The sequence below is a fragment of the Heliconius melpomene genome, chromosome 10, assembly GCF_056956725.1.
Source record: "Heliconius melpomene rosina isolate 202511_hmr_F chromosome 10, ASM5695672v1, whole genome shotgun sequence".
Lineage (NCBI taxonomy): Eukaryota > Metazoa > Arthropoda > Insecta > Lepidoptera > Nymphalidae > Heliconius > Heliconius melpomene.
The window spans coordinates 6,334,701-6,362,177 of record NC_140398.1 but is presented as its reverse complement, the minus strand read 5'-3'; the positions used below and the strand labels follow the sequence as shown (position 1 = coordinate 6,362,177).

The following is a 27,477-nucleotide window of genomic DNA, read 5'->3' as shown; positions in this document are numbered from 1 at the left end:
AAATCCTTATTGAAACTACGAAAATGCGGGTGGCATTAGGGTTTAATTATTTTCACATTATCTTAAGTGCTTTGCAAACATACATTACATGAATAATCCAGTAGTTAAAGCGGGCGAAGCCGCAAGAGGGTCGCTAGTATAATATAAAACTAAATTTCTTCACATCTGTTTAATAGTGATTGAAATAATCGCTTCGTACTTAATTGAGTCTGTAACGGCTTAATAAGTAGCGGTAGCTAGCGTTAACACGTGGAACATGGTAACAGTGCTAGCGGAAACGGAAGCGGAAGCGAGGGCGTTTATGAAATTATACGAAGCTATTTTTTTTATTTTTATATTGATAATCAAGGCGTATTTGTCGTTTATGTCCCACGTAGATTAAATATAGTTTCTCGATTTTTTCTGCATATAACATGGTAGACAGAGGGAACCTAGGGAACCTAACGTTACGACGTGTTGTTGCCTACTTTTCCCTCATCCTTCGAGTCATTGTGTGTTTAGATGCGGAATAATATAAGCGTTTGTATTATAATTTTTTGTACAACTCATTTAATCTTAATACTAGATTTTCTGCCCAATATTTTTTTTTACACATAAATTCGCTTTTCTCTTAAAACTTAGGTCTGTGCGAGATCTAAATCGCTATACAGGTTACGTCTTACACTTAAACGAGTAATAGACAAATAGATCATTTCAAAATGGTTCAGATTATTTTATAATTAACCCTAACTGTTATTTGTACACTGTGGTGGCACAGTGGTTCTGTGTATTTACGCGATGGTTGTAGGTTTATATTCGGGTAAAAATCTATTTTGTAGCATTACACTTTATTCCACATTGAAATAACTGAGAATTGTATAATTGTAAATCTGATCGGTACAGTAAATAAACCAATACAAAAAAAATGCAACTCGAACCAGTAGTTCCTGAGATTGAACGTAGTAGAACGCATTGAACTAAATAAATTCTTCAGCTTTTATTAGTAAAGATATCAGATATAGGCAAGAAATAATAATAGCATAGTGATTTGTTTTAATTAAAATTTTTAAATCGCTTGATTAAATTGAGATTTGAACCCACAAGTTCATAATTTAGCCTTATAGGTAACAATTCGGAAACTTCTACTAACTTTAGAAAATTAATGATTAGATAATTCCTTTTAACATAAATACTTACTTTATAAACAAGCTTTAAGTGAATATATTTTCCGCACAGCCGTGGAATGATCTGAAAATAAAAAATTGTCTTTTAATACATTGATAAAGTACACAATAACGATATTTATTATTAACTTGTAAATGTTAATTCACTCTATTCTCCACTGTCTGTCTATTTTTTAGGCCACAAAACTAAAACACATTAGTGTTAAAAAGATGATCTAATTGTGGAGAGGCATTAGTTGAGGGTTCGATTCCAAAAAAAATAAATTGTTTTTATTTTCTCGCTCGGGTAGGAAGAACGTCACTACCGCACTACACAATGTCTCAAAAATTAGATGCAAAGAGTGTCTTAACACTAAGTTCTCTCTACCTTCCATGTTGTATACAGGATACAGTATGAATTAAAAAAAAAAAATAATAGCCTACATTGCCGAAGTAAAGACGTAATCGATATAGCCTTCTTTCTAACAATTATTATTATACATTTATTTTTAGTCTTAAAAAATTGCCATTGCGTGCCTAAAATTATTTTGATCTCAAATTTAACGTTTTGGTGTGAATTAGGTAGATTTCACTAGTTATATAGTAACTGATCTCTAGTTTAATAATTTAGTTTCTCATTTTGGATTTGCACTAGTTTTTGCATGTGGGTGGCCCTTGTTGATAACAAGGGCAAATAGAAATAACTAAGATTATTTAAAAAAAGATAAACAATATGACTACTTTTTTATTTTATTTTTTTGTACAGAAAAGACAACTTAACGTCATTTGACGATGCGTGGTCACCTTTAACTGGATCGAGACGATTTATGTAACGTAATATTGTCTTCCTGGATAAATGGACTAGACAACACAAAAATTATTAGGATATACAACAAATAGAAGTAACAAAAAAATGTTTATGATTATTAATACAATCTCTTCGCTTTAAGTAATTCGGACTGCAGTTAAAGAGGGTAACATCGGAATTATTAATGTAACGTAGCCTATATATAACCTTCTTCGACGAATGGATCCGTCAGTAGTTCCTGAGATTAGTCCGTTTACCCAAATCTACTCTTCAACTAACAACTAAAACTGAAACGGTCAATTCATTAAAAATGTAGAGAAATAAAGACGTGTCATCCACTTTTCCTAATTTAGTTCTCTAATCTAATATATTTTTAAATACATAACTATGTAAATATGTCATTAGTATAACTTTACTACAAACTATTTATATTTGTCGTTCAATTTCTATGTAAATAGCTGCTAAATAAACATAAAAATTGTCATCTACAAAAGCAATATGTAGACACACAAGTTCGTACTACGGTACCATTTAGAGTTTACTATAGTGACTCAAGTATATAGTTCGTATACGGTATATAGCAGGGCACGTTGTTTCCTCATACATATACGTCGTTATCCACGTGAGACATAGTGTCCTACACATAGTGACCTATCTCTACATCACGCACCTTTCGTAAGAAAATAGCGCGGCGTTAAGTTCCACAGTTGGACACTCAATGTTTCGAATTCTGGTGGAAAGTGAAGAACGGACGAAGAGTGTCCTAGCACTTAGCTCCCTATGCCTACCCTACTATATGTGCTTAAGAATTTATTACCCCTAAACCGATTGAAGCTTATCTTTGATCTATATGTTTTCTATCAATTTAGCTTCTTTACCATTATCTCTATTTATATAGTTGTATGTTCATATTAACGCCAATTTAATTGGTATTCGCTAGCGAGGATCGAAATATTTAATCATAGTAAACGTAACAGTAAACGCTATAGGCTATGCAAATTTACGATAGCTTACAACGAAGCTACTGTTTCGATATAAAGTATAGGATTATGTTACAATAATATACTCGTACATAAACAGACGAACAGGTTGTAACTAAGCAGTCACTATATAAAAAATCTTATTATATATTTTTTCTGAACGTAAACGCATCTATTATTGGTACAATTACCACTTCAGGGTATATATTTTTTCTGTTTTTCGCTAAAATCGAGCGGAAATGGTGAGAATAGTGTCTTAACACTAGTTTCTCTCTGTCTAACATATTATACGGGAAGAAGCGTGAAGCTGCTTTGTTTTTTACTAAGGTTTGAACCTACAATTATTTCTTTCAACAACACATATGTGTTATGAATAATCATAACATTCACTCACTAAACTAGAACAAAACAAATACTTATAAATTTTGAAAATCATCCAAAAGTTGCGGGTTCAAATCTCGCTACGTTCAAATTTTCATACGTTTTCTAAAAAAACATTTTCTACTTTCCTAAGTATGGAAAAAGGCTTTTAAAAAGTACAGTAAAACCGACGTACAATCGATAGTGAATAGAGGACTATATACAGGAAACCACTCTGACTTACTTTACAAAGATTAGAGAGTCGTGACCCAACACGCTGAACTGCAAATTAGATTAATGTATTTAATTCGAACCAGTAGTTACATAGAGGCTATCTTTTAGGTCACATTTTAAGTACGAATCACTAATAAGCTTAAAATATCCATACATTTTAGTTAAGCTATTTTGAACTGTATTAGCCTATAAATAGTTACTATAATCCAATTTATGTTAGTAAAGCTATTTTGTATCTATCAACTATTTAGTTAAATTATTTTGAATAAGCAATTTTAAACTTTATGCAATAACAATAAGGGTGAAAGTGGACTGTTACTCAAATTCTATGCCATACAATGGCCAAAGTCAAGAAGTGACCTTTCCCCCTACATATCGGTCACTACCTCATTAACGGGATTAGAAAATGTGGCTTAAATTATACGCAATAAGCGTTTTACTATTAAAAAAAGATATTCACGCTTTTTCCCGCATAACAGAATAGGCAGAGGAAATTCACTACACTCTTTTTCCCGTTTGCCATCTAATGTTCGTAGGCTTTGCGTGATCTGTGGTAGAAGTTGACACCGCTTTGCCTTGCCTACCAAAGCATAAGAATGAGAATTATTGAAATATAATTGTTCCGAGCGGTGATCAAACACGTAACCGTCGCGTTACGTTCTGACGGTGTGCCGTTTCGCCACGATCTCCTTAATATCTCAAATTAACAGGTATTTATTTACAACAATATACGGATTAAAACTATACGAATATTTGCGCGGCGTTAAGTACCGTCACTCAACAAACATTATCTCAAAAACTCGGCATTGCACGTGGAACGCAGTTACGCCTATAACGTGAAGCTAAAAAAAAATATAGAAAATTCTCTTGTGACTTACACCGCAAAGTAGAGGTCAAAGGCCCTGTCAATACTAAAATGCATTTGTAAATGTTGTATAAAGTGTTACAACACATACATTACAGATATGTGACAGTGTTAAATCACTATGTAATTATGTTTTTCTTATGTGCTATTTTTGTTAGAGAATTAATTTTATATGTTGTCGGATGCAATTTTGTATGCAGTATGACAAATTTCAACTTCATAAGTTCATTAGTTTCGACTGCATTGTCTGTCAATCACTGTGTAAAGGGAGAGTTTTATATATTTAATGATTTGGGTACACTTTGAGTAAATATTAGATATATTTAAGTTTTTTTCATTTTCCCGTTCTAGCCAGATAAAAAGCGGCGTTATGCTCCGCTTCTTAAACATCTAATATCTCCAAAAAATTGTCTACCCTGAAAAAAAAAATATTTCTTCATTTTATATATGTATATATGTGCCTGTATGTTGTAAAGGCTTGATTTCAAGGTATTTTACTATGAATTGTAAATTGTAATTATCATATATGTACATATATTTTGAAATGTTAAATGTAAACAATTTAAACGTAGTACACCTTAAAATTATAAAGCTGAAATGTTTGTTTGTTTGAATACCGCTAATCTCAGGAACTATTCAAGTTGAAAAATATATATACATATTATATTGGTTCGTCCATTTATTGAAAGACTATAAGTTATATTTAATCATGTTAATCATATCATTTCGATGTAATTAAGTATTTAATATCTTCATTTCCTCGCTCTGGTAACGTGGTAAAGCGTGGTGTTGGATTCCGTGACTCAACACGCAATGTTGAACAAATTCCGTGGAAAGCAGGGAACGAAAGTGATCTGAAACTAGGTTCCCAAGTCTACCATGTTATGTGCGAGTTAGTGTGACGACTAAAAAAATAAATGGGTGAGAAAAGTGATTAAATGTGAGCAAGTGTTAAGACGCTCCGTACCCCACTTTCCGCTTATATTCGAGACATTGCGCGTTGAGCGGAGTTTAACGCTGCGCTTGCCTACACTTTAAAATAATGAAAATATGTAAAAATTGAAAGTCATCAATTATATATAGTATCTATCACAATGTGACCTTACTGCTAATATTCGTTAGATCTCGTCCTTAACTTTTGTATGAGTGTTAAATATTCTTGACCTGAAGTAAATCTATTGACATAGTTATTGAATGGACGTTCAAAATAATGAAATAAAAAATTGATAATTGTATTTCGCTATATGTATTTGGTTATTAAATTTATAGAAATGGATGTCTTAATATAATATTATTAAAATCATCTTATATATATGGCAATAATTCTTTTCTTTCTGAGATATAAACTAAAAACTAAAACTAACTAAAACTAAAACTAAACTATTACTTTAGAAATCGTATAAAAAAAAATTAACGAAGCGGAATCCAAACCCGCGCCTCTGGATGCCTTCCAAGAGCCCCTTCAACCAAAACCGAATCCGGTAAGGTAAAGTATTTTCATACGTTTCTAAATATTTTCCTTTCCTTAAGAAAATATTATGTATTGGTAAATCAATATATTACTAGATTCTTCTTATTTATATAAATAACTACCTACATTTCAACAGCGCCACGGCGGCGTTAAACTATAATTATTGCGAAACCGTCACTTGTCACTTACTCAGTCTATTCGGGTTATGACAGCCTTGGGCAGAGGTCAAACGCATGAAGAACTTTACACTATAAGTTTAGTACGTGGCTTTGCTTGGAATAATTTTATACATTTACATATTTGAAACCTCTTTCTGTGTTGGTATTGATTTTAAGAGGAAAAGTTTCCATTTCGAGAAATCCTCTATTAGTTGGGAAGGTACATACAATGCCTAACTTTTATAATTAGGTTAAATACATAACAGAACTGAACTAAACGCCGATCGCAGAACTAAACGCCGCGCGTTACTCAACCATATCGATTAATTTAGAAAGAAAATGGGTGATTTGATAATAAAATAGTTATGTAAACTCAAGTAATGTCTTGATAACGTCAATACACGTTCACAAAAATCGTGTTAAGATTACAATACAAAGATATGTCTATAGTTCAGTGGTAAAATATTTCGTAACTTAGTAATGGTAATAAATACAATTACTATGTACTGGGAACTATTCTCGGCTAAAATAATGTCTTTATTTTAAATATTACCTATTTGCTATACGGTATTTATGAGTTTTAGTTCATTAGGGGTCATTGAGAAAGTTTGGGGGTTATTTGGAACGGAGTGTCTTAACACTAAGCCCCCAAGTTCTTTCTGCCTATCCTGCTATATGCCGGACCTTTACGTTTCTAAATACAAAAAAAAAATCCTGATTTTGTAGTATATTAGTTGCCTTACAAAATTGTCTTCCACGAATTTTATAAAATTTATCTCAAATTTCATAAAGAATAATGTATTTTTAGCTAAAAGAATATGCCTTTTGTATTCTAAAGTACACTTTAAAGAGTGAAAGTGACGTTAAGTATCCTTCATAGTTGTGAGAACACCCGCATCGAGGATAGTACTTGACTCACCTACAAGATCAAATATATATATGTATACTATATAAATATCCATAGATATAAAAATTGAGGCCGTTGTGCCTCTGAGGAACAAGTGTGTACCGAGTCGATTGATGATTCGATTCCCACTCGGGGAAATTAATTATTATTTATTAATATTTTCATTTCTTCGCTCCGGTAACAAGGCAAAAGCGCAGGTTGATTTCCGCCAGTCAACACGCAATGCCCTAAAATTCGACGGAGTGGGAAAGCGGAGAGTAGAGAATGGAGGGACATAACATTAGGTTCCCTTAATTATTAATAAGTTCTGCTTAATATTGGATACAGCGTCAAGTTGAGTTTAGTTTTCACGATTTCTCTTGTAAGAAGAAATAGTTCGGCGTTGACTTCCGCAAGTGAAGAACGTAGTGGTTTAACTCTAAACTTCCTCTGCCTACCCTGTCAAACGTATGTGAAATATAGCGACATGTTAAAAAAAACACATAAACCTTAGAAAAGGAAGTAAATGGGCCCATAAAAACAGTATTTCACAATAAATCTGATTTTACGTTAAGTGCTTTAATCAATATATGCATCGATGGAATAAAAACTAAGAAACACAATCTAAAATACAATCTATTTTAAATAAAATAAGGTAGAATTTTGAATGCTACAGTTTTTAACGAAGATGAGTATAGTAAAGGCGACATTAACGATAGACAATACGTATTTTACGATGTCGTAAAAAGTAACATCAGGACGGCTACATTGGTTGTTGAATTCGTTGATTTAAAATCTTATTTGATTTGATTGTTTTGTTAGAATTTTATGCATTTGCCTTATATTGTTTAGAATTTACATTTATTACACAATTTTTAAGATTATTTTACGTAACTGGCAAAGGTTGTGGGTTCGATTCCCACTCGGAGGAACGAATTATTTTCATTTCTTCTCTCTGGTCAAAAGGCGAAATGCAGAGTTAAGTTCCGCCCCTCGACTTGAAATATCTCAAAAATGTCAAGGAAATGAATTAACGAGCCTTACGTATTTATAATCAGACACAAAATAAGCTACAATTTTTACAAGCTTTAATGAATATATTAAAAAACAATAAATCTTTATTATACGGCCATTTTATAAACATGTAACTATTATAGTTATGAACACCCTGACCTTTCGAAAAAAATGCCTCGCGTCGTAACAATTGAGACCAAACATCTATCATTTGTTTAATACAATCTATACTTACTTACTTATTACTTACTAATATAATAAAGCGGAAGAGTTTGTTTGTTTGTTTGTTTGTTTGTTTGTTTGTTTGTTTGTTTGTTTGTTTGTTTGTTTGAACGCTAAGATCTCTGGATCTACTGGATCGATTTACTTTGTTTTTGTTTTGTGTGAAAGCTGCATTCTTCAGAAGTGCTATAGGCTATATAACATTGCATTACACATATGTACTAATAAATTAAAATATTTTCTAATTTGACATGCAATTTATTCTGCCATGTTAATAACAACCGTCGTCGCTACGCGACCGCGTTCGTTACCGCGTCATTTTGATATTCATCCTTATGAAAATAAATATAATAGTCTCTTTTAGCATTTCATCTAGATTGAATTTATATTTCTATAGAAATTATATTCTTATATTTCAAGCAGGCGTAGCCGCGTCCGGGTCCGCTAGTAATGTAATATAGTAATGATTAAATTAAAATATATTATTTTATTTTATATATCGATATTTATATAGATACCAGTCATTGCTCGCGACTTCACTCATGTTTCTTAATGGAAGTACCTAAGAGTTCACACGAAAATCTAAGTAATTGTTATAAATGACAGCCGGTACAGCTGGTCGTATTGAAATGATTTACGTGATTTAATATAAAAAAATATATATTTGAACTTCTAGTTGTACTAAACAAACTGTTCAGCTTTATAATTATAGTTTCTTTAGCCAAGTCCATACAACATTACATAAAATAACCTAACGTTCCCAGATTGTATATAACAACACAATGTTAGTAAATATATCTATTTGATAGGAAACCGTTAAAAGCCCGAAGCCTGAGAATGATGACTGGTGACCTGGGGACCTCAGCGAAACCTAAATATTACTACTTAGAAGTTATACGAGGCCATCGTGGCGCAGCGGCACGGCATCTTACTGTTAATGCAACGATTGTGGGTTCGATTCTTACTTGGGGGAATAAATTATTATATTAATTTCTTAACGAGACAAAGCGCGGCGTTGAGTTTCGTCACTAAATTTAAAAATTAGGCAGAAAGTGAGTGGAAGTATTATAACGATAGCTTCTCTCTGCTCTGCTACATATGCAGGATAGAGCGTGAAATGAAAAAATCAGATGTTTCGTTTTACAGTGCGAACTGCCTCTTGTATAATATAAAGGCAACTTTCTCACAATTTACATGAAAAACATTTTACTTTTAGAAATCCGTGGCAATAAACCAAATATTAGATGACCGTTGATCTTGACTTTGACTTGCCAATCTCGATTTCACTTGTTGCGTAATGTTTATAAAAATTGTTTTCTATTAAACAAGTTAAAGAGAAATTCTATCTAAATTTTATTTGCGGAAGAGAAAAAAAGATAAAATCCTGTTTTTTCTGTTTCCATAGCAATTTAGATTCTACCCCCACCCCTACCCTCACCGACGAACTTACATTCAAACGAAGCCACAATAATTTTTAGGGCTGGATTCTGACCTAAGCAAGAAAATGAAAAAAAAATATATAAGCATTTACTTATGTGTATATTGAACCCATAACTATGGCGTTTGCAGTCAGACGTTGTTCCACTGTGATACAACGGTGTATCTGTACACACTTATTTACATATAATGTATCTACCTAAGTGGTTAGTATAAGACAGTCACTTTACCTACAAAACCTATACGACACACATTAAGTGTTACCACGCGGAGCTTTCTAGTGATGTGTAAAATTATCGATATTTGTTTAATTTTTTGATTATGTAAAGTAGATATATTAAAGAGATTAAAAAAGGTAAGTAAATTTAAAAAAAAGCAATACCTTTTTAAGATTTTAGAATTATGAATATTTATTTAATCTTTAAAATCGCTACTAAAGCGCCATTGTCGTAGGACAAAGTTTTTTTTATCTCTACGAGCCGTAGCCGATTTGTCTCGTTTCGATTCGAGACGTTTGCGAGGACAATTTAATTTATAATCTTATTTTTCATATTCCTGTTGGAAATTCGGGAATTCCACTTTTTTGCGATCTTCTACAGCTCACCATGGAGGTTCCATGAAATTAATTATGGTTTCTATGCCATATAGTTTCTGTTGTGTGTCTGTTAATTGCCCAGTTACAAAAAATATACATATATGTAGATAAACATAGAAGGTAACCTTTAATACTCTTTACAAAACAAACAATTAAAAAAAATATTTAGTTGCTAATATTTGACAGTAAAATACAACTCTACGTAGAAATTGCACTGAATTCAGCCAATTCGATTCCAGTTACTTAAATTGCATTATAAATAGTAAAAACAATTAACGTCAAAATAGAATAAGGTAAGCGAACTCTATTAGCTATTTACGATTGTACGAGCATAAAGTCTACTTTAAATGAACATGTCAGGGTTTACTGTAGCGTCTGTGGCCGTTATAGCATCATCAATATTATATTGGCAATAGTGTTTTATGAACAACAGTTCATAATCGTTTTAAAGTTTAAATTATTATCTTTGATATTTATCAGTAAATTTGATAAATATGTCTCATGACATGGTTGAGAGTTTGATTTCTATTTTCAGTAAGGTTAGTATTTTAAAATAAATGTGTTTTTTTTGTATTGCTTATAATAAAAAATTAGGTGTTAGTTCCTGCATAGTACATAACGAGAAGCAAAACTCCTGGAGAGTCAAAAAATTACTAGAAGCTAAGCATACGAAAGAAAAAAAAGTCTAAATTAAGCTATTATTCCATAAAAATAAAATAAAAACAATAATTATACTTATATAGACATAAGAAATATATCGATAAAAACTAAAAACATCTCTATAACTAAGCGATGTCTACCTACACGGATTCCGATGTTCGTCACAGCCTCGATAACCTTGATGACCTGGATACTAGATTTAAAGGTAGCAAAAAATTGAAAAAACATAAAATTTTTATAAGAAAAGATGGTGCTTTTACCACCAAAAAAACTACGAGTCAAGGCTATCGTGGTGGTCATGGGTTCTATTTCCATTCGAGGGGGCCAATATTTTTTTATTATCCAGACAAAATGCAATGTTGAATCACTCAACGTAGAATTTTTCAACTTCACGCTGTAGGCCTAGGTAGAGGAGCTTAGTCTTAACACACTCCGTTTTCAGGACAAATTTTGAAACTAAATTATAACATACTTCATTCTCCCGAGTGGGACTCGAACTGACAACCTCGCGGGCGTTGTGCCGTTGCACCACTACGGCCTCAAATAGCAGATCTCTTAAATATCTAGTTGGTATCTACATACATGTCATGGTTCATTCTAAATGCCGGTGGCACTTTGACCTCTTAAATAAATGTCATGCTCAGATAATAGTTTGAAGCGACTAAACGAGCTATGAAGACGTAAGCGCTAAATAGTAAAAACGTTAATAATAATAGTAACTATTTTAATAATAACTCAACTATGTGTTGAAGCAACAATTCGGTGGAAAGTGGGGAACGGATATGTCTTAATGGGAACGGAGTGTTTTAACACTAGGTCCCCAAATTCCCTCTATTCCCTACTTTATTATGTGCAGGAAACAACGAGAATCTGAAAAAAAAATTACTGCCCATCATGATGTCAAGTGAAGTCACGGGCAAAACTCTAGTGACAACGACAGACCGCATTGCTTAAAGCTAGTTCGAATTTAGACTTTTTCTTGCCTAGACAGACCTGACCATTTACAAATATACCTACTAGATTCCAGCCGCGACAGTTGTTTTCAAAGCTTGTTGAATATTTTATTTTATTTAACTTTTTACTTCCATTTATGTGTGTCATGTTAATTTTGTTTTATTTTTTTATTTACACTTGTTTTTTTTTTAACAAGGCAGGCAAAAAAGATAACATAGAGTTAATTCACTCCGTATTCTACTTTAAGCGCGAATTCGATACAAAATGTGTGTTAAATGGCAGCTCCAACGCAGTGCTTTGTCATGGTAGGCACAGGGAACCTGAAAACCTAGTATTAAGATATTTCGTTCCCATTAAGAAGCTTCCGTTCTCCACTTTCCGCCAAATTCTTGAGGCATTGTGTGTTGAGTGGCTTCCTCGTTACCAAAGCGAGAAAATGAAAATACTACGATATGAAAATTAAATACAATTAATCCTTCGAGTAGATATCGAACCTGCCACCATAGCGTTTACAGCAATACGATGGCCTTATTTCCTTTCACTTCATATAAGTGATTAAAAAACATCGATTATTCTAAATTAAAAGTTAAATTGTCCAAATTACGTATCATAAAAAATTTTATTAATTATTATAAGTGATAACTGTATCAGTACAGTTAAAATAATTATTAACTTTTAATTATTTAATAGTTATATTATAAATACGGTTATTTATTTAATTGAATGATATAAAATATTTTTTTCTTGGTATACAAAATTTCTGTTACTTATTTTTTTAGGGGACGAAAGACGACGAAAGGACGAAGAGGACGAAATAAAACTTTTTTTTAATGCACCACTCTGGTAAATACAGTGCGACGTTAGGTTCCGCAATTCAAATAATGACTCAATATCCGGATATCCATGACTAATTTTAATTATACTCAGTTCAAAATAGAAAATTACGGTAGGGTTTTTTTTATTAGAAGATAATGTTTCCGTGGCGAAGGATCTGACTGTAAGAGCAACGGTTGTGGGTTCGATTCCCACTCGAGGAAATTAATTATTTTCTTTTCCTCGCTCTGGTAACAAAACAAAACGCAGCATTAAGTTCAGCCATTCTAAAATAGAACAGAACTTGGGGAACAGAGTGTTTTAACACTAGCTTTTATATGCTTGAGCCAATTACATGCGGAATATGGTGTGGAGCTGCAAAATTAAAAAAAAATACCCACACTTTGAGCGTCCCTGTAAAGATCGTATCATAGACTTGTTCGACGGTTTAAAAGGAAAATCTATGAATCTCGGCTTAGAATTACACAATTACAAAACTATTACCGGCATATGTTACTTAACTGGCTTAATAAGTTAACTGGTTTGTGGGGTTGAACATCTTATCCTACGACAAGCTTTTAGTTCGAATCGCAGAAAAATCCTGAAGTCAGTCGTGGTGCAGAGGAAGCGTGCGATGGGTAGGTTCGATTCCCACTCGAGGAAATTAAATATTTAATATTTTAATTTTATGCTAGGTTCTCTATGCCTACCATGCTATGTGCTAGATGTAGCGTGAAGCTAAAGAAAACTAGTCTCTAGGACACTCCGTTCTCCACTCTCTTCAGATTTTGTAGTTATAGTCTATTGGATAGCAGAACTTAAAGCTAGTCAGGAAAAATCATTTCGTTTGTACAATGAAGTACGTAAATAGCAGGAGAGAAATAAAATTACCTTCTGTATAGCTCGTTACAAGTTAATCTGAAACAAAAAATATATGATTAAACAACAAAATCAATTGATTAAAAACAAATATGAAATTGCCAGAACGAGGACATTAAAATGTTTTAAAAAATCCATCCCCCGAATGGGAATTGAACCCACAACCATCACGTTTAATGTTAACATGAAAACACGCCATCTCCATGGCCATATAGTTTGGGAAGTAAAAGTTTGTACATAGAGTTAGTGTTAAGTTAAAAACTTATCTATAGATGATATCTGATAACTTTTTTGAAAATTCAAGCCATCGTTCGTCTCGTATTATATGAAAACTAGTTTGGTGGGATTCACTTTGTTTGTCACGCTGTATCCCGCATAGAGGCGAGAAGGCTGAGGAAACCATTCGTCTCTACCAGCCCAATTATAGACACACTGCAGGTTGAGTGGCGGAACCCAACGCCGCGTTTTTTTGTTATAATTTTTTTTAACAGTACTATCCCACAGCTGGGTCTAGACAAAGTGGGCAAGACGCATATATTATAATAACAATACGCAATTTAAGTTTATTCACCTATAGTCTACCATACATGTATTTTAAATAATGACGTCACGGATCGACGACCACCCTTAAACTTAAAATTACTTAAAACCATTCAAAATTAAACTGTAATCTTATTCTTTTAAAGTTGAAAATCGTATGTAGCTTTTAAAAGCTCCAACTCAAGAAGCTTCAATAGAAATTAAGCATTATTCGTAAGATAGTAAAGTTGTAATTTGTATACATTTTAAATGGAGCGTATCAAATTATAGGACTCATAGGTGCATATTTTGCGAACGTATACGTAACTGTGATTTATTGTATGACATTATAGTGATTATGGGTTCAAGAACATAGGGACATTGTTTTTTTCAATTGTTTTATATGAAAAATATTATTAATACATCAAAATAATTAAAATTTAAAATTATATTCTGGTTTTGACTCTTATTTATTAGAATTAATAATTCCTGATATAAGAGGGATACAACCGTGCACAGTGGTTTTGTTTATCAGTGTTTTTAAGACTTCCTCTGAGGGCTGAAAGAATCCAATGTCAAGACATTCTGTGCTAATTTCAGTCGCGCTTACATTTAAACACTAACACTGTACCATGATGGCAAATATGAAATGTTTGAAAATTGCATTAAGATACTTTGTTCCCATTAGGACACTTATTTTCCCTAATTTCCACCATGTCTTGGAGGCATTACATGTTGAGTGGCGGAACTCAACACTGCGCCCTGCCTCGTTACCAGAGCGGGGATAATGAAAATATTTAACCGAACCCACCACCAATTTCCAGTCCACGCTTGTGCCCCTTTACCACTACAAATATTCATATTCACCCTTGCTTAAGTTTTTTTAGTAATTTTTAAAAGGAATATTTTAATATCTAATCTGGTACAAGACCTCATATCTGCGCAACATAATTCTGAGATCAACGCTGCAATTTAAAATTTCTATTAAAAACCTCCGTAGTTCATTACCATGGGTACACGCCTACTGTGCTAAAGGTTTGTTCCACTATTAACATGCTATAGAAGACTATAATGATTTTTTTATTTGGTATTTTTTTTATAAACAGAATTTTGCACTTGTGCAGCATGGAATAACACTTTTGAATCACCACAAACTTATTTAAAAGAATAACTATTCAATAAGTTTTTATTATCTATTGATTGATTTATACTTGTTAAACAAATTTCAGATGTCATTTTCATAAACCAATTTATGAAGAAAAATAAATAAAGAAAATATAAAAGTTCGTGTCAGTTAAATAGATTTTACTACATTAATTAAAGTATTTACAAGCTAAATAATTATTAGAAAAGTATGTTTCTTACAATATAAGAACATGCGAATAATAGGAAATAAGTTATCATGCGATCTACATAAAGATTCTCATTAAATAAATAAAATTATAGTATTGGCGTGATTTACAGCTATTCATATTATCGCTATCGCTGTACACTCAGTAGCACGTCTCACATCAGAGTCTACACAAGCTACATATTAATTAGTTTATAACTAACTTTAATACACGTTTTCCTTTTTATAGAAAACGTTGTTATTTAAGACGAAAAAGGTATTAAAGAACGTGTGAGATGATTGATGCTGTAGGATAATGGTAAAGGTCACAGGTTTAAATTACATAGGTACGCTTATATTAAGCATTTTTCTTTCTTTTTTCTAGATTTTAGATCCCACGGTCTAAAATTCACTAAAGCCGCCTGCACAGCGTCTAACTGTTAACACGACGGTTATGAGTTCGATTCCCGATATGAAATTAATTGTTTTCATTTCCTTTCAAGGGAAACGGAGTGTCTATACACTATGTTTATTCCACCTGCTCTACTTATTGCGGAATGCAGTATGAAGTTAAAAATTATTATATGAATATATTATAATAAACAATTTAGCACTATTTCACGCAACCACCAACCATCGTATTAACTAGAAAACCGTAACACATAAACGTCTGTTCACGTCGCGTTCAGTATTAATTCCTGTCATCTTCGTGATCATGGTATATAATAATGATATAGTTTACTATATTATTATGGTTAACTAGTATTACGCCTCGGTTTTATCTGATATGAATGTCATAGCAGCTTCACGCTTTTTCCCTAATATCAGATAAGGAATAAGGAACCTAGTGAAATTGTGGGTTCGATTCCTACTTGAATTATGAAATTTTCAATATGTTACACTCATGCTCTGGTAATAAGATGAAGCGTGGCGTGGAGTTCCGTCTAAAGTCTCGAAAATTGGGCGGAAAGTGGAGAACGAAATGTCTCAATGTCTCAAACCTTATACAATATGGTAGGTTCTCTTTGTATGCCTTACAGATGCGGGATTGAGTGTGGAGCTAAAAAAACGTAACTGCGTCATATCAATGTTAAAAATGTTAATGATATGTGTAATATATGCAATATATTTCTAGAATCTGTATCGTTTTTATTACGAACTGGTTTAAATTGTAATATTGTGATTCATCTTCCTTAGATGGTGTGGAAGAAAAAAACTACAAACATTCTGGCTGGCTCAGCTGGTAAGTCACTGAATACGATTGTTTTGGATTCAAATCCCATTCAGGGCAGTTATTAGCATGGGTGTAATCCGTGCCCACCCTAGAATTGAATTAGTAAAATAAATACAGCCTTAAAATTTATTGATGGGGTGGCAAACTGACATTTTTACCATTAAATTCCCTCTGCCTACCCAGCTATATGCGGGATACAGTGTAAAGCTAAAAACATAGTGATACATATATATTCTATTGTTTTCATTATAAACTGGTACTTAAATTACAATATTATGATTCATCTCCCGTAAATGGTTTGGAAGAAACCGTATAAATCTATAGAGATTGTTTGTATTACTTGCGAGATAAGTTTTGTTTATAATAATTTTTGCTTATGATAATATTTAGAAATTTTACTCATATTTATAATATTTGCGTATTTTTCAGTAAAGATAAGGGAATAAGCTAAAAATGACACTAAAAAGATGCCGAGGCCGTCATGGCAGAAAAAGGCAGTTTGATGCTCGCTTGGAGAAGTGAATTATTTCTCTATTCTCTCTCCTCTATTCCCTGTTGAGTCCAGTTATGGCGCAGGGTACAAGCGTTCGACTGTAAACGCGAGCGGTTGTGGGTCCGATTCCCACTCGAGATAATATAATCAAATAATTGAACTATTATTTTCATTTCCTCGTTATGAATTTCAATATGTTACACTCAAAAATTTTCAATATGTTACACTCATGCTCTGGTAATAAGATGAAGCGCGGCGTTGATTTCCGCCATCCAACACGCAACGCTTAGGAGAATTCGACGGAGAACCAGGAACGGAAGTGTCTTATCATCACGTTCCCAGGTTCCGTTTGTCTACCTTGCTATGTAAGGGGTTCAACATAAAGATATTACGAAATATTACGACTTCTATACAAACTTACTGCGACGTATCAATTTTCAAGTGCATCGTGGACTTTTGAAAGGTCGTTTTAACCATAAAATTAAATAAATTACTTATAAATGAGGGAAAAATATGATATTTATAAACTTATTAGTTTTAAAGGGCACTCGATTATTTTATGGACCCGGACTTCTTGAAAGTTGAATTCGAGTAATCCAATATAGAGGTAAAATAGTAATAAATAAGTAAAGATTAAAATGAACGCCTTTGTAGTGCAGTTGCAATGTATTTTTCATTAGCTTTGAGTTCAGATAAGATAATATTTTTTTCTATACAGTGTATTAGTGAAATAAGAAAGATATGGGATGTAATAAAAAAATTATAAGTGTAGTATGAAATGTTAGAATAGTATCTATTTATGGTTTAAGTTGCGATGATTGTACATTCGATGCCCACTTTGAAGAATTAATTATTATTCTCATCCTGGGCATCGAATCCACAACCTATCCTGCTTACAGCCAGTCGATGTCGTACACCACGAATGCCGCCAAAGTTCAACGTCCCGTACCATGACACATGAGAACTATAGGCTTTATTTATCGAGAAATGTACCTACTATCTCCTTATTAAAATGCATACTGTGTTATATGAACCATACTTTTAATTTAAAATGCAGGAACAGACAGACGCTCCCTACATATTGATCACTGGTAATAATTATTTATTTATATATATATGTCTATATAATTTGTATTATTATTGATAGATGTGAGAGGAAGTTACGTCATTGATTTGTAAGCGTGGAAAGGAGGGTTGTGGGTTCGAAGTTCGAAGTGGGGAACGGAAGTGTCTTAACACTAGGTTCCCAGGTTCCTTCTGCCTATCCTGCTATGTACGTCAGACAGGATGAATCTAGAATATTTTTTTATTCCTGTTTAATGCATTATCTTTCTTAGTTCTATTTAAATGTTAAGGTCTTCGGTTACTGAGTGACTGACCGACAACCGACAGAAGAAACTGCTATACATAGAAAGTTCAAATCTGGCATGTAGTTAGGTTAGGGCGTGTAGGGGAACACTGACGAAGAATTTCTCGAAATTCCTCCGAAAAGACAAAATTTTCCATTTTACACCGTTGCGAGCGACAACTTGTTATGTATTCAAAAAGATTGCGTTTTTTTATAACGTACTTTACTCCATCATTGCGATTTGATATTCTTGTTTAATGTTCATTTAAAAAATATACTTGTACTTAGTTGAAATTTAATCTCAAGCTTATAAAAAAAAAGGACTTAATAATTTTGTGATTTTTATAGCTTCGTTGCAGCTTCACATAGCAGAGTAGGCAGAGGGAACCTGGGGACCTAGTGTTGTCCGTGCTTACAGATGGAACTCGCCGCCGCACTTTGCATTTTCATTTCCTTGAGCAGAAATCGAACCCAAAAGCGTCGCGTTTAGATCCGCACGCTTGCGCCGTTGCTCCACGACGGCGACGATTTATTTTGTGATTATATAACTGTGGCCAGGCTATAAACTATCCCGCATATGTTTTGCGGGGTACAGTGTGAAGCTGTATTTTTTTTAATTTACTTTCACGCTAAAGCCCCAAGTCCTTCCATTACTCGGTCATTACAACAATAGGTAAGTACTTTGTTCGAGCGTCATTTTTTCTTCCACATACTTACTTATGGTGATGGTTTCTTGATGATGATAGAGTGATACTATTTTTAGACAACTCCTCGTTACGGTTGAAATGATTTAACGCGTGAATAAACGGATGGATGTTTTACATAAATTGTTAAGCATTTTTTTTTGCCAGGCATTTTTTTTTGCAAGTGCCATTAGATTCTTTATATCTAGCCTTAAAGTAAAAATCCCTGCTTTTTTCTTTGCATTTTTAAGCATTTGCCCACTTTGAAGGGTACTTAGTGTTAAAACACTGCGTTACCCCAATTTTAATCGAATTTTCGAAACTCTGGCTGAACTCAACGCGCTTGTCTACCAGAGCATGTAAATGAAAATAATTTAAATATAGTCAATCTACGAGTGGGAGGGCATCGAACCCACAACTGTCACGTTTACAATCAGACGATGTTGATGCTCATATAAATCATTATGTTTATATAAACCACCCTTAGTTCAGGAACTTAAGAACCCCTATTTCCCTCTTAACACAAAAGTATGGAAGAATTTGTGTATGAGACAAACGTCCAAAAATGACTTCTATTATAAAGACAGAAAGCTCAAATTAAGTTAACAAAATATATAAATAACGTGACAAAACATGTGTGACAAAATTTATTTTTACGTTCGAAAAAAACTAACTTAAGACGTATTCTGTAAGTATTAAGGTCTATTTTATGGTTTTTCGTAGTTTATAAGATTTTGTAGTACCTACCATCTTTATTTATATGCATTTCGTTCGAGATCCTCACACGACACGCCATAGTGATCACGCTTTAGCCGTGAAATATTTAGCCTTTTAGGTAAAAAATATTGGAAAATATATTTTTTTATACAGATTTTTCCCGAATATTACAGGATAGCCAGAAAAAGTGTTAAGACACTATACTTCTTACTTTCCGCCCAATTTTCCCTCCATTGCATGTTGAGTGGTGGAACTCAACACTGCGCTTTATACATATGGTATTCCCCCTTATGGCAGAGAAAACCAAGATAAGGCACTGCTTGTTTCTGGACATTCCCTTTTCCCATTATTTGTTATTAACTACTATGTCTCCTTACCAGACCAATTCCTTTAGGGTAAATGGGAATCGATCACACGACCGTCGTGAATAGTCAAGTCTTTTAAATATAGGTACATAATTATGAACATTATAAAATGTTAAATTTTAACCCACAAACAGGAAGTAGAAACTTAATTATCTAACGTTCGAAAGTATCATTAACCTGTGCTCTTTGAAAGTGAAAAATGGTTATTTAAGACCATAACCAGTTAATGAAGATATAAACAAACGGTTAAAATATAACAATAACTAACGTAGACACTGTGACCTAATTGTAGAATAATGGTACGGAGGCGTTAGAAAGCAGAATTTCTCAATTCGCTTTTGACTTCCGTATGAACCTACAGTACTTTTAACAATGGTGGATTTAAATCTGTAATAAAAACCGGCCAAGTACGAGACAGACTCGTTCATGAAGGGTTCTGTGCCTTTATCTATATGTAAGGGCAAAAAAATCATGTGAGTTGAATGGGAACCTCTTAAAATATTTGTCAACTCTTAAGGTTCATGAGGCACACCTATGAAAAGACAGAAAGACAGCGGACTCTAAGTAACAAACGAAACCCTAATAAAAGGTTACTTTTCAAATTAAACCTTTTCTTAGTTCTGAAAAAAAGAGTTAGTGCCGCACAACTCCCGAATAATTGCGTATTAAATGGCGGAATTAAACGCCGCGCTTAGCCTAACACAGTGGGAAAATTTAAGTAATTAACTATAACATCTTACAGTGTGATATATTTACATATAGATATGCTAGTAAAAAATTTAGATTAATGGTGAAACCAAAAGTTCTACTTTTACGTAAGTAAAAGTAAAACGTTAAAGCCGTCTATAGCCTTTAGAAAATAAACGGAGTGAGAATTAAATGCTTAAATCGTATAATTTTTTAATAGGTACATCTTGATATTAAAATATACCTATGTCTTTAACAAATTTATCAAAACTAACAAATGCAAAGAATGAATATAAAATTCTTTCTTAAAAGTCTTTTAACTTTGAGGCCCTTGTGGCGCAGCGTTATAACTTCTCACCGTAAACTCGACGGTTGTAGGTTCGATTCGCAGTCAGGGAAATGGATTATTTTCTTGTTCTCACTCTGGTAACAACGCATAACGCGGTGTTGTGTTCCGTGATTTAACACCCATTACCTCGCAAATATAATAAATAATGCGTGGGCAACAGTGTTTTAGCACGGGGTTCCCTCTACGCTGTTCTGCGGGATTCAGCGTGAACGTAGTAAAAAATAAAATAACTAAGCAACTTTGACTCTTTGTCAACAATTGATGCGTTAACTTGACCTCGTTTTTTACTTTATACCGTACCTACTACTTTACGTGTTGATTTTTGTTCACTTTCTTTTTTAAGCGATTGAGTTACATTCTTATGTTATGAATCGCTTTTGTTGTTTATTTTTGTCTTTGTTTAATTTTTATTCAATTTGGATAATTGTATTTTGTTTATTTTCATTTTTTCGTGTTGGTTGACAACGTGTAGCGTTGAGTTCCGCCACTCAACACGCAATATCTCGAAAATTTTATGGCCTTTTGTAGACCCTATTCTATCCTAGTAGAGTCGATTATACTGGTGCCAACGTACCTAATATAAAATTTATCCAAATCGAAATGAAGAGCGTAAAATAAAATATATTGTAAAATTATAATTATCTTATTAAACTGTTTCGTTATTGTATGATTGACAGGAAACGCGCTGACACAATTGTGCGGCGTAGAACGCTGTAATTTGACATGTCTTAGGAGAGTGGGCACTAAGAGACGAGTTGTCGAAACTCTTGCGGATATGGGAATAGTCCACATAAATGAAGTTACAAACAACAATTGGTGTTTAATAAATCTCTTTTGGGTCAATATTTATATTTAAAGCAAAGAGAAGAAAAAAAAACTTTTTTTAGTATCCCATTATGTTAACAAAACTTTTATTATACACAAAAATATTTAACAAAAAATATTTATTGATTTATGTATGAAAATATTTGTTTTTATATTTTTTTTATGTCAAACAAACTAAAGAAAAAACATTTTTTATATTAAATATTATTTTCACTGTCACTATCTTACTTCATACCCTACTTAAGAAACTTTCTATGTCCTCCTTACTGGTTAACTATTATCTAACTTATTTTTTTCACTTTCTTTTACACTAAATAAATCTAAACTAATATTATAAAGCTGAAGAGTTTGTTTGGTTAAGTCAGCTTCTACTGATTCGATTTGAAAAATATATTTTTATATTGGATTATGTATTTGTTGGGGAAAACTATTTTTTTTAATAGAGACTGTATTTTTTAACGTATTTTCAAAAAATAAAAAATATATAAATAATACTCAAATAGACTTTTGAAGATATATTTTAAGCGAATGAGCAGAAAGCTACCACCACCTTGGGAGGCAGTTCTGCTGAAAAGAGATAATTCCATTATAGAACCACTGAAGGTACCTGAGAATTACTTCAGACAGTTAGAATAGTCTTAGTTATTTCCATTTCACCACTCGGACGAAACCGTAAATATAAACTAGTTTAGATATAAAGGCGTATAGTTAACTCATTGTTCTATTTAACTTTAATTAGTGCGTGGGCTTAAATAGCTTAATAGATTAGTCTTTATACAAGTGCATACTGGCTTCTGTATTTGGGTTTGGAAGTTAATGGGCTTCATTCATTTCGTTTAAAGAAGAAATATGGCTGTCAAATCACATCAGTTTATTATATAAAACAGTTTTGTTTATTTTTTTATATAGTAGAGAAGCAAAGAGATTTACCTTTTTGCCTCCAAATTTTTTTTTTTAAATGTATATTTGAATTAGATGACTAAATTAAATTCATGGTAATGGGAAGATTTTTAAGTATAAAAATAAATGCTGAAAACACTAATATAATATTTTTCTATGCTTAAAAATACCCACTCAAAAGCTTTTAAAAGCTGTATTTTCTTAATATTGTATGCAAAACTAGGCTATTATTATACAAAAAAAAAAAATAATTCCTAGGCGTAGAATAATTGTGAAACAAGCACTAATTGACACCTTTGTACCTACATCAGTGTTAGACAGCGAGACACGTCGCGAGATAATAGTCGATCATTATAAATGACCTTTCGATAACTTAGGTGATTGGGAGACCGTTTACATTTTGTCTTTAAGATATATTTATTTTCACGCTCAATCCCGCATATAGATAAATATGCAGAGGGAATCTAGTGTTAAGACACTCTGTTTCCCACGTACCGTAACTTGCTCTAGAGCAAGAAAATAAAATAATTAATTTTGTTGAGTGGAAATTTACATGCTATATATTATACGCATCTTACTTTAAGCTGTCTCAAAACCTCAGGGGAAAGTGGAGAACTGAATGTCTTATTTTTAGGTTTCACCATCTACCCTGCTATATGAGGAATACAGCATGAAGTTAAAAATAAAAAAAAATACCGCGACTATTATAGCAGATACAATCCACATACCTTATTATCTACAACAATAAATTTGTCTTTTGTTCTGTAAATTATTAATACTATTATTAGATACAATTACAAGATTATTAGTCACCTAAAATTCAAAATGGAAACCTAAAGCCGAGTCAGTGTGAGTAATATAGTTGTAACAAAAGGAATATTATGAAATTGCATAGTTACAGATGCCATTACGATTTCAATACTTGTATCTAATATACAAGTATTATTATGATATAAATAAAAGGATAAAAAATAAAACATTAATGAAACTATTCGTCGCCCGAACCGTTGTTTACTTGGACTTTAAGAATAAGCGAAAAAAGAACAGAAAATCCCATATTTTTCTATGGCTGCTGAACTGAGCTAAGAAATTGTCTTTTACTTCTACTTTACACTCTCAAACCTAATTAACTACATCCAAAATTCAACTTTCTTAGTACAGTATTGTCATTTATGTATTGTCTGTTATACAATCAGTAACGGAATTGTTTTATACATAATATAGTTATTGTTTTTATTTAAGGATTTTAAAATAAAATAATAGATAATTATCATGAAAAAATTGTAGCTAAAGTTCAAAACTTAATAATTGAATACTAAGCTTAGGATGAGATGGTCTTGAACATTATATATACAAACAGAGGAACTATACTTCCTAATACTACAATGATGAAACTATTTATAAAGATTAGTAATATTTTTTATAAATCAAAAAATCCATTTAAATATAATGCGTAGATCGTATCGATGCTAACAATCGAATGGAGTTATGATAAAAAATCGATACATCGAAATATAAACGGTTCCAATGTAGCCTCTAAGATTAGTTCTCGATAGGTACTATGAAAACTTATATTTGTATATTAATTTTAGACTTTTTACATATTTTTTTCCTTTCTTTTTTTTTTAGCTGAATACGTTGTATTTCACACATGGAAAAGTAAGCAAAGGGAACCTGGAAACCTGGTGTTAATACACTTTGTTCCCATTACGACACTTGCGTTCGCCACTTTCCGCCAATTTGACATTGCAACAAAAATATTTCTAATTATTTTTATTTCAAATTTTAATAATAAAATAATAATTTTAATTTATATTCTTTGATCAATACTTACAATACGTAAATATTGCATTAAAATTCGCCATAAATGTATATACTTTTAGATGTTTTACATTTATTTTCAATAGAATATAGTGAATGTGTACTGTGTACTGTAGTAATAAACTCTACAAAATTAAGACGACGTTATTTTATATTATAGTTTATATAGTACAAAACGTGAACACCTATAGTAATCTAATACGTACGTAGCAACCAACCAGTCACTCAAAAGATCTGAATCTATGGTCAATGACTCTTTTACACGGACACCGCTACATCGATGTTATCTTGCAATACTACAATAGTGTTTAATTCTGCTCTATAAATTATTACCCATATACATACATATATGTATATTAGGTATATATGCTTAAAATTACTATTAAGTTTAGTGAAAACTTATATAAAGAGCTCGTTCAAACGTTCGTCGTGTAAACGTGACAACTTGTGGGTTCGATCCCCACTCGGGGGAGTGAAATATTTTTTACTTCCTCGCTCTGGTAAAGAAGCAAAACACGGTGTTAAGTTCCGCAAAAAACAATGCAAATAGAGTAACTAATAAAGAAAAAGAAATAATATTAAAACATCGACTACAGACTGAATTCTTAACCTCTAACATTCACAAAAAAAAATATTTAAACCAGTCATAGGTCATCTACATTCTTGATACAGACTTCCTCGTATAAGTTGTAATTTATGCATCTATCACATTAATATAAGGAGGATACAGTGCTTTAAATTTTTTAATATACAAATTTAAAAACAATATTATCTATCTATATATATAAAAGGACTTGTCCTCACTGACTGAGGTAAGACGCGCGCACAGCCGTAACCGCTGATGGTAGAAACGTTAAATTTGGACAAAAGTTTACTTTCGTAATCTGGACATCCACTAAGAAGGGATTTTGAAAAATTTTAACCCTAAAGGGGTGAAATAGGGGTTCAAAGTTTGTATGGAATTTTTTTTAAATCGGCACCAATTTTTATAAAATTTGAAATTTAGATTTTTAAAACTATTTAATTGAACACGTGTTTCATCGTTTTCTAGAATTCTTCACCTAAGGGTGCAAATAAGGGGTTGAAAGTTTGTATAGATTTTTTTTTAAATCGTCACCAATTTTTATAAAATTTGAAATTCAGACTCTTAAACGTATATAATTAAACACATGTTTCATGGTTTTCTAGAATTCACCCCCTAAAGGTGCAAATAAGGGGTTGAAAGTTTGTATGGGAAAATTCTTAAATCGCCACCGATTTTTATAAAATTTGATATTTAGACTCTGAAAAATATTTAATTGAACATATGTTTCATGTTTTTCTAGAATTCACCCCCTAAGGGTGCAAATAAGGGGTTGAAAGTTTGTATGGAAAAATCTTTGAATCGCCACCGATTTTTATAAAATTTGAATTTAGACTCTTAAAAATATTTCATTGAACACATGTTTCAAGGGTTATTAGAATTCACCCTTAAATACGCAAGCGAAGCTGCGCGCGTCCGCTAGTTATTTATAAGAGTTTCTTTGTGGCGCTTCTTTAAGCTGCTTCCCAATTTACAGCTAACTTCGAAACATTGTGTGATAAATGACGGAACCGAACGCCGCGTTTTATCTCGCCTGAAACATACGAGTATAATTTCTCCAACAAGGGCTACCTTTAATTAAAAATTTAAAAAACAATATAGAATTTCGATCAATCCATTTTGAAGTCAATTGATGATGAAAGTGTTTGTAATCGCTTGGCTGTCTTCTTACTATTGACAGAGCGCGCGCTGTCATCTATTTACTATAACGCAATTTACTATTGTTATTTAAATCTATGAAATTGAAAATTTTCATCTTCTTCAGAATTAATTTAGTTTGGAGGTAATGTAATTTTTTTTTTAATGGTAAGCTGTTTTTTTTTGTTGGAATTTTTTTAAGTTAATTTGACGTCATCATAGAGCAGCTTATACTCCAACAATTATCCACTTAGAGGAATGAATTCTTTTCATTTAATCCGTAACAATACGAAGCGCGTCGTTGAGTTCCGCTACTCAACACGCAATACCTTAAGACTTCCGCGGAATGTAGATTTAGTTCTCCTAATGGGAACGGAGTGTCTTAACACTAGCTGTCCAGGTTTCCTCTGTCCACCGTAAAACTAAAAATATACAAAAAAAGATAAAACTTTTAACTTGTCACTAAATAATAAAAATTGTGTATAGAATATTCTTACAGAAACATTTTGGCCCAGTTTCAAGCCTTTCGTTGTGAAGACAAAATTCTGAATTAAAATTATAATTTTAGTTCGATTTCGCAACTTGTCTTGTCAACAAAATTCTCGATTGTCCTGTATTCCTAAAAGCCATTATATCTATCCAGTTTGTCAGCATTCTTTTAATTCATTGTTGAAACAATACTTGAGATTGCAAGCATTTTGAATCGTTGAGTAATATAAAATATCAGTAGAATCAGTCCTACAGAAAATGAATAGGTCCTCGAGGAAAAGGAGCTGAAGATGGATGAAATAAACACCAGAAAACTATGTGATCTCTAGATCTATACTCGAAGAAGCATTTAAATAAGACTTCACCCCCATAGTTCAATGGAAATAACTAAGAGTTGCGTATGACACATTCTTAGTGTTCAACAGTGACTGCAGGTACAGTAAGTAGAGAATTTAGACAGGCTAGGACGAACAGGGAACAGTATTCCTCAATAAATGGTCTATCCAATACAAAAATGAT

General features: G+C 32.4%; 1 protein-coding gene across 2 annotated transcripts in view; it reads right to left on the bottom strand.

The window, feature by feature from the left end:
- sano (CABIT domain-containing protein serrano) overlaps window positions 1-27,477 on the bottom strand; it is a 72,792-nt gene that overhangs the window by 16,143 nt on the left and 29,172 nt on the right. Inside the window, exons 4-5 of one of the 2 annotated variants that reach the window (XM_085190941.1) lie at window positions 13,491-13,517; window positions 1,177-1,227 (exon numbers count right to left, since the gene is read on the bottom strand). The gene's annotated coding sequence lies outside the window, so the exon portion shown is untranslated. The remainder of the gene's footprint in view (window positions 1-1,176; window positions 1,228-13,490; window positions 13,518-27,477) is intronic. The other variant, XM_085190942.1, reaches the window with a different exon arrangement.